The sequence below is a fragment of the Ictidomys tridecemlineatus genome, chromosome 3 (assembly GCF_052094955.1).
Source record: "Ictidomys tridecemlineatus isolate mIctTri1 chromosome 3, mIctTri1.hap1, whole genome shotgun sequence".
Lineage (NCBI taxonomy): Eukaryota > Metazoa > Chordata > Mammalia > Rodentia > Sciuridae > Ictidomys > Ictidomys tridecemlineatus.
Window position 1 is genome coordinate 46,489,757 of NC_135479.1, and position 9,409 is coordinate 46,499,165.

The 9,409-nt window shown below is 49.8% G+C and overlaps 1 long non-coding RNA gene across 2 annotated transcripts; it reads left to right on the forward strand.

The window, feature by feature from the left end:
* The first annotated feature begins 377 nt into the window (after positions 1 to 377).
* Positions 378 to 4,188, forward strand: LOC144376142 (uncharacterized). 2 transcript variants are annotated; one of them, XR_013436268.1, is made up of 2 exons: positions 378 to 1,215; positions 3,540 to 4,188. It is a non-coding gene; the product is annotated as an uncharacterized LOC144376142 (long non-coding RNA). The 2 variants fall into 2 exon arrangements; XR_013436269.1 differs by having other exon boundaries at positions 3,721 to 4,188.
* Positions 4,189 to 9,409: the final 5,221 nt, after the last annotated feature.

Genomic DNA, 9,409 nt, shown 5'->3' on the forward strand with positions numbered 1-9,409 from the left:
CACAAGAACAGGACAAAGCACTGAAAATAGTTGTATAAATACATTCTTCTCTGGAATCATGCTTCTTCAAAGATGACAGATGTGTATGCAACTTGCATGTGGAGCAGTATTGCACCTGGCCCATCCATTTTACTGCAGTATCTGGGTATCCCATTTGCCCACAGGGATAAAGAACTGGGTTCATGTCTCTGGAAGGCAGGTGCATACTTAATAAAATACGTAGATATTTGGAAGCATTAGGCCCAGATTCAAGGTCCCATAGACCCAGTCTCTTAAAAGCTCAGAAGAGAGACTCCAGTCTGAGGAGCTTAGCATTCTTCATTCCAAGCTGCAGATTCTATCCCATTACCATGGCAGTAAAGCTGAATCAGCCTCTGTTCATTTAGTGACAAAGGTCACATGAGCCTTTGATGTTAGCTGCACTTGACCTCATTCAGAGAGGCTGCTGAGCTGGGCTTTCTGCCTGGGGCCCTGTGGCCATCAAGTATGCATCAGTTGGGAGTAAAATGACTAGTGAGCTGGGACTTCTACTGGAGTGTCACTGAAGTGCCATGTGACTGCTGGTGACTCAGTTCCTAGCTCTGGGAGCTTCAGGGGATCTGTACATGAGACTCAGTAATTTCTCAGGTGCCTTCCAGTCCTGATCTGCTAAGGTCCCAGATGGCGACTTTGAGGTCCCAGCAACTAGGAGGGGCTGCCCTGGAATATCACTTTGTAAATAAGACAGCAGAACCGGTACGCCTTTTCATGCTTTCTCTATGCTGCCTGCCACCTGAGGCTCAGTGACAGAGTGGACAGAGTCAGCCATCACTCTCATCAGATGGTAGGTGCTGTCCTAAGGGTTTCTGATCTGCTCCACAGTTATGTGGCACATCTGTGTGCCCTTCTTACTAGATGCAAGAGAAGGGATCCCTGGGATGTAACCATGGCAGAAGGCCTGGACATGGTGAAATGGTGGAGTAGCTACTCCAGAGGGACATGACAGCCACAACAGAGGACTTGAGCCCTGCCTTTGAGATGTGACCAAGAGGAAAGACGTACTTACAAGACAAAGTGAAACCAGGCATCTGACAGGATGGACTGCAGATTCGAGGGTCTCAGCAGGAAGATGGTGCTACCCTAGGGATAAAGGGAAAGAAAAATTTGTCCTCTGCATGCCGCTCACTGGAGGACTTCAGGGAGAGAGTTCACCCTAGGACTGAGACTCCATGAGAGGTGAGTGTGCAAAGTCAGAACCCAGGGGAGGGACATGTAGGTGGCCCCACAGTAAGGAGGCTTGCATCTTCAGATCTTCTTACCTCTCTAACTCCTGGCCCCCATCCTCACCGGAGAACCTGCAAAGTTACATAATCACGACAGTTCCATTCTCCAAAAAAGGCCTAGCTTTCCACCTCTGAGCTTTTGTTCATGCTGTTTCCCACAACTACTCTGTGTGATCCTGTCCCCACGTCCTTGTATCGCACCCTACCCTACCAGCCTGAGTGCTTTCATTGTCTTAAAGCTTTCCTCCCGCCCCCATCCCTAGATAAAAATCCCTTCTTCTGAGCACTGGTCAGAACCCAACTTAGGGCACTTTTCTGTCTACTTTAAAATCTAGATGTCTGTGCCCATGATCTATCTCCTACCAAACTGTGAACCCAAAGAGGGTAAACTCTGTCCTTACCACCCAAGTCCTCACATGTAGAAGATGCTCAGAATATACCTGTTGATTAATTGCTTAGATGGATGAATGGATGGGTGGATGGCTGGATGGATAAATGGATGGGTAGATGGATGAATGAATGAATGGATGGATGCATGGATGGATACATGTATGCATGGATAAATAGATGGAAGGATGCTTGGATAGAGGATTGAAGGATGGTGAGTAAGGTACCATAGGTACATGGATGCATGAATGAGTGGCTGGGTGGCTGAGAGCAGGTGGGTGGGGGATGATGGGTGAGGACAGGGAGAGGTGGATGCTCACTGAGTGGCTAGAAAGAGATAAAGGGTGTATAGTTGGACAGGGGGACAGAGGGAATGAAGTAGGTAGACCAGGTCTGCCTTATTCACTTATTCCCGTGTTTTAACTTGGGATCTAAGGCTTGGAAGGGAAATTCCTCCCCACATGCCCATCAGGAATGGCAGAGTAGGGCAGGGTGGCAGCAGGCCTGCCCTCACCCTGCCTGCCTCACAGAACAGTCTGGAAAGGCTCAGAAGCTCACTCACCTCTTTCACAGAGATGCATGTGGCCCATATAAGCACGAACATCCTCTCCAACAGCTACAGCCACCCCATCTTGTGCGTCAGGGCCAAGGGGTGTGGGAGGGCCTGTGGGGGAAAGTGAGGAGGGGGGAGGAGAAAAGTGAGGAGGGTGGGCAGCACCAACTCCAGGGGCCACGACACACACAACCCTCAAGCTGGACCAGAAGCCAGCCTGGAACACCATCTCTGTAGAGAGCCTGAGAGCGAATGGAAGGCCCCTGCCCCTGCCTTCCCTACCCTTGGTGGGAACCAGAACTCCACAGTGAGCAGGATGAGCCAATCTGTGCGACTCCTCCACATGCCCCGTGGCATTCATCCCTCCCAGAACCCATCCATCACCAGACACTCAGCAGGGCCTCCTAACACAATCAATAAAGGCAGGCTGTGCTCTGGTGTTAGGTGGGAAACCAAGGCCTGGAGTAGTGGGGAAGTTTGGCCAAGTGACCACACCCTCCTCCCACCTCCTGTGGCCCTCACAGAGAAACACCCAATGCATTCTAGATTCAGATTGGAAGCCTAGACAGGGCCTGGGGCTCCTAATTCCCCAACTGTTCCCCAATATGAGTTCCCCTGGGGCTAAATACCTGGAGCTTAGCCCTCCTAAGTTCTAAAGACCCGTTCAGTTCCCTGGAAGCTTTGAAGGTGACTCCCACCAAAAATCTCTAAGCCTCTGTGGACCTCAGTTTCCCCATCTTCCCAGGGACAGCTCAGACTCCTCCATGTCTGACCTCCCCATCCACCCCCAAGGCCCCACATACCCTCCTCCCAGGGACTTTAGCAAAAGATGAGTCAGGGTGATGTTGTAGAAGAAATAAAAGTAGAAGGACAGGAAGAACATGTACTTGGCAGATTTCTTCTACTTTATGAGCAACAGCATGTGCAGAGGCTTCAGGGTCAGCATCTCATGCCCATTCTGGGGCAATAACACCACCAGTCACCATGGAGATGAAGCAACAGGGAAGGACCACTTTCAAAGAGCCCATCATGAACTCTGGGGCCCCTGGTTGAAGAGACCAGTCATTATGCCCAATGGACTGGTTTGGCTGAAAATGTTGAAAAGGTAGTTTCTGGCACATGGGATCCTTCCTAAAGTATGCATGTGGCAGTTAAATGCTCTAGGAGAGTGGGGTTTCCAGCAGGGGGATCTGCTGCACAGCAGGGAGGGAGGGCTAGAAAGGGGTTCTACTGCTAATCCCCCACTGCACTGTGTGTCCTTAGGACAGCCCTTGACTCTCTCTGTGCCTCAATCTCCTCATCTATAAAATAATAACAATCCCTGCCCTACCAACCAGGCTGCTGCAAGGCTCCAGGACTCCTTAGACAAGGCAGGCTCTGGGAAGCAAGACTTGGTAAAATATGAAGAATGGAGCCTCAGCCTGCTGCCTCCCTTCTCCCAAGAGCTGAAAACCTCTCAGGTCTGATCCTCTCTCTTCACGTCCAGTTTCACTAATCTCCTGCTCCAACCTCCTCCAGGAAGCCATGCACTGCCTGACCTTCATGTAGAACCAGGTTTGGGAGGAGAGAGGATTCCAAGCCAGGCCATATGGACTACACACATGCCCCAAACTGCCCAGGATTCTGGAACCCAGAGACCCTTCACCAAATAGGATCTGCAATCTGAGGCTGACCAGGAACAGTGGAGCCCAGCGTCTCCCCAGCCCCCAACCCTTGCTTCCATGTCTAATTCTGCTGCTGAGAGAAAGCCCTGGGGACTCCAGGCACCATGGAGCTAACGGTCTGGGTCTTCCCGTGGGCAGACTGAGGTCCTGCCCTAGCTCCCTGCCCCTCCCAACTGCCCAGGAGACACACATCGATGGATGTTGGTGTTGTAGACGATTATCTCCAGCACAGAATTGTCTGTTGTGGTGTCCACGTTGGTGAGGTCATACAGTGAGGACGACACAGGGCCATACGCCCAGTCAGTAAACTTTCTTGACAGGCTCTGGAGTGGCTTCTCCTTGATTTCACGACCGAGGATGTACTTCAGGATCTGGGGACAGGAAGGGGAACAACTGTCAGCCACAGGATGGGGCTTGGACCCAACAGGGCTGGGCCAGCCAGAGGCAGGGCAGGCCCCAAAGATGCTTCCACCAAGATGGTTTGAGTCTCGCATCTGCATCTGATGCCGTGACCCCGGGACCCCTGCTGTATCTGTGGAATGGGTGGGAAACTTCTGGTTCTGTCCATCTCACTGGGGACCAAAGATGTGAAGGCCCTTCATAGGCTGCACAAAGCTGCATAATCAGTTCCTAATTGTTGTACCAGCTGGGGCTCCAGTTCAGTGAAGGACCCAGGAATCGATTTTTTTTTTTGGTACCAGGAACTGAATCCTTAACCAATGAGCCATATCCCCTGCCCTTTTTTATATTTTATTTTGAGACAGGGCCTTGCTAAGTTGTTGAGGCTGGCTTTGAACTCGCTATTCTGCTTCAGCCTCCCGAGCTGCTGGATTGCAGGTGTGTACCACTGTGCTGTGCCTTGCCAGAAATGATCATTTTTGGAAACAATTTCCAATTGGTCTGGACTTGAGAAGAAGCTAGAAGTTGATTTCCAGTTTCTCATTCCACCCTTAGTCTAACTGAGGCTCTGGCCAGACAAGAGTGACACAAAATGCCAGCCTTTATGGAAAGGCCTATGGGGTCAGTGATCCTCAAACTCTGCTACGTATTAGAGTCTCTGAGGGAAGTTTTAAAACTCCCAAACCACTGCCAACTACTGAAATCCAGATTGCAATGTGGGAGGGTAGACCCAGGGACTACTAGGTAGAGGTGACTAGAGGGCCACCACGCTCCAGCTCACTACTGCCTGAAGGCTGGGCCCTGAGTTACTCAAGGTTAGGTCTAGGGCTTCCTGAATCACGAGTCTAAGACATAATAGGAGGTGCTGTTGGGGTGGGAGGTGTTACAGCATGGATCTTGCATGATCTAGCAATATTCCCTTGCCATCTCTCGTGGTAACCAGTTCTCCTCAGCCCACATAGAGAGCTCCTAGGACTGGGTTTCCCCACCACACAGCCCAGCCTATAAAATCCCCAGGGGAAGGGTCTGCTTAAGTGTCACTGCACTCTTCACTTCCTAAGAGTCGGGAAGGTTGCAGGCGCCTCTCTCGACAGGAAGGCTCCTCCTTGAGCTGGGGTGGCAGGGAGAGCACGTGCCATAGTGGCATGCAGTGACATGGAAGGAGGCTAAATCTGCAACCACCATGAGTCCTAAATCCCTCATTAGGCTGTGATCCAGGGGGTGGGGAGGAGAAGGGGGAGGCGGTACATAATTTTTCCTCTGTTGAAGCCATTCCCATCTCCTTCTCCCCCAACAGGAGAATAAATAGGTCTCCTATGGTCCCCAGCCTTGGCCACTGGAACAGCACCCAAAGCCCCCAGGGCAGCTGACCAGGGAGGGGTATGCACAGCTGTGATTGCTCGAAGCTGCCATTCCCCTGCAGCCTCCTAGGAGCTACCATCCCCTCCCAGGCTCAAAAGCTGAGGAACAGGCTTGATCTATGGATCTGACCCGTGGAAGGAACCAGAGTCCTGACTTTAATCTCAGACCATACCATGGCTGCAGCCAGAGTCTTCCCCCAGGTCCCAGATCACCCATGAGTTCCTCAGCCACATCATACAAGTCAGACAGGGCCTCATGAAGCCACACTCTTAACTAGGGACATGGCTCAGCGTTGCACCCCAATCAACAGGCTGGGGTCTTTCCATAATTGGGAAGCACCAACCATGGGTTCTGAGCCCAGAGAAGCCGTTCTGGAACACCTGTCCACAGGAGAGGCCTAAGGCCCTGAGGGTCAGACATTCAGCTTCTGCTTGGGTCCAGCACTACACAGAAATGCTCAGGCACAAAGCATTTGAGACATTGTGGCATCTTAGCCCCAGCAAGGAAGTCCCCTCTCTTCTTCACCAACTGCAATCAGGCCCTGTGCTGGGCAATGGGTACACAAAACTGACTGGATAAGACCTTGTCCTCCAGGACTCACAGAACCATCTAGTCCTGCTCACTAAAAAGCCACCCAGAAGAGAAAACAGATGAGTGGTTCTCAGGCCAGGGCTGGCAATTTCCTGTAAAATTGCTCAGAGAAATGTTTTGGTCTGGTGGAGCTGCTGGTGTCCTGTCATGGACATGGTGGTGGTTCACAGCTGTAAGCATGTGAGGAAATAACACAACTGTGCACTAAGTGGGTGAAGTTATCAAATCTAAACTCTATATTTTGACTGTTTTTTTTTTCACCCAGAGCATTTGTGAAAAAAATGTTGACTGTTGTCAGAATCAAAATGGAGTCACTTTTGTCAAACCGAATCAAAAATAAATAAACAAAGCCATGAGGTTACGAAAGAAGGATTCTTACACATGATTCACATGATTGCCTGATAGTAAACATCATAAAACACTCTGCTGGAGTCACTAGCTTGAATAGGGGCTGCCACAACCTTATACAAAAAGTACCAGTGCAAGGACATCTGCCCCAACTGTTCAACCTTGGACTGACACCACGTTTATTGTTAATCACAGTGGCCAAGTATTATTTGCTTCAAAATATCTGACACAATTCTCATTAAAACTTCCTATTGCCTCAACTTCTTTGTGTATAGACATACAGACAGACCGACACTGGGGATGCTGGGAGAGAGCCAAGGGAGTGGCATGTAGCAGTGCAAAGCTCTGCAGGCACAGGGCAAGTGGCTAGGACAGAGCCTGTGTGGGAATGACCACTGTCTAGCATCTAGCAGACAGATGTTACCCAAAGGCCAAGATAATGAATGCACACAGAGTGTTCCACCAGCTCATACCTATGAACAAAAGCATGCAAGCCCATGGTCAAAAACTTCAGAACCAGAAATGTGCAGAGCTGGGAGTGCATTGGCCTGAGTCCATCCAACAGGCAGGTCTGATCCTGCTCCCTGTGGCCTTCTCTGCAGTGAACCATGGCTCTGAGCACTTTGTCCAGCTTCTCAGTTCCTTCACCTTCACTCTTCATCACAGAAGCATTTCCTCCCTTGGTCTGAAACAAAATTTCCATATAACATTGTATCCCACATTTCCTGAGCATATCTTGCCTTACTGGATAAATACCCACCTCCTCCCCTTCAAGTGTTTACAATTTCTAGAAATGGTCAAGTGAGCAGAGTTTCTTTTGATTGCTCTGTCTGCATCATTGAGCCCAAGGAATGTGAGCTTAAGGCTTGATTGCGTACTTGTCATTAACAACTTGCTTTCCAAATAATTCCTACTGGCTTATTGGGCTTTGGGATTTTAGCATATTTGGAAATGTCCATTTCAACTCATGTTCACTGGTATTTGATTTTTTTTTAATTTTTGGAATGGTTTCACCAATCAAGAGGGTGAGATCTGACTTCCTGGTATGGCTTTTATTTCTGAGTGCTGAGTCCCAACTATACTCAAAAAGGGTGGATGCGTTTGCCAAATCTCTTAACTTTCAGTGGATTCTTTTTTCTCCTGAAAGTCCCTGTTGATTGCTCTGAATGAAGGTAGGTATGATTTCCCTAGACTTCAACTTCAGGTTCAGAGGAGTCATGCAGAGTCCAAGCCCAGTTCTGACCATGGGTTTGGGTTCCTCAAGAGGAATACAGTGAGAGAGGCCAGGAGAAGGGCAATGTGGAGGAGACTGAGGGCCAGGAGGAACCTGGGGAGGGAGAGCAGATCCAGATATTGTAGGAGAGCAAGGCAGGCAGTGAGAGGGGATAAGCCTCCACAGTTGGGCTACAGGACAGACCTGGCTCTGCGGTCCCAAACTCTGCCAGCTCTGTTGCACCCTTCCTTGGTGCTGTGCATATATGTCCATGTACATGGGAACTTGTGTGTATAAGCCATACGTGTCCTTGGGTGCTCACTCTAGGACCTGTCAGCCCACCCTGAGCCACCAGGAGCCAGAAACTGAGGATCCCATGCACTACTGTTCTCGTGGCCTGGGACCTGCAGAGCTCTCCACTGACTCTTGATATCACCCATGCTCAGGACTCAGACCTGAGTCATGTTCAGATGCAAACATGGTGCTGCTGTACTCCAGGTCCCTTCCTAGTCATGCAGAGCACAGGTGGCATGAGACATCTGCCAAATGGGAATGGGCAGCCACAGCCTGTGGTGGTCTGGTTTGTTGTTTTGTGCATTGTCTCAATTTAATACAGTGTTGGAGAAAAGGTTAATAATGCAGGAATGTTTATGTATGTAGCTATTCCAATGTGAATGTGTGAAACTACACTTCCAGTGCTTGACACTAGCATGAATGTTCTGTTTGTTTCATTTTTGTCTTATTTATAAATAAAATTGTCAACCAACAATCTTGTCAGAACTATACCCAACTATCAGCCAGTGAACACTGTGAGTGAATTCTCTCTTGAATCAGACAGCAGTAAAGCATTTACTTCAAGCCTGATCTTGTCCATGGTAGTTCTGTGGCAATTGGCAGCTGGCTACAGATATAAGAGTCCATCCAAAATGGAAGCATTCAGTGAGACACACTTCATGTGTGGAATCCACAATCGACAGAGGTGTATTTTAAGGTTACTTGTAAAGTACACGTCACATCCTTTGTACCAGTGAAGTTGAGTATGTGAGTATTCTTCAGAAAGCCTGCTGATAGAAATTCGCTGGCACCCCAGATAGTGTGCAGGGTTAGGGTTAGGGGGCCTTTGAAGTCCCAGGAGGGATACACAGCATGGCACACCACTGGGTGAGGCCCAGGATGGAAGCAGGACCTTGGCCCACCCCACTCAGATATTTTCTGCACTCATCTGCTAGGCCTGGAGCTCTTATTCCTTCCCTCAGAGTTGCTCCTCCCACTGGGTACAGAGCAGAACATGGTGAGTATGTCCCCACAATGCTGGAACTCAAGATGGGGAAGAAGAACCTACGCTCAATCCCCAATACTTCCTCCAAGGTGGAGCTGACCAATCTAGGAAAGAATCCAAGTGACAGAGAAGGTGGACCATGAGGCTGACAGTGGCTGCCATCAGTGAATGAGAGCCCAAGAGGGACAAGAAGAGGGCTTGAGAGGAGGGCAGAGTCCATGCTCCCAGCCTTTCCCAGGGAGGCCCCTGGAAAGGATGTAGCCTGTGCAGAACAAGGCTCAGGGGTGGGTGCAGGAAATCTCTGCCTCAGAGCAAGCTCGGACACAGTGCAGAAAGGCGCCCTGAAGAAAG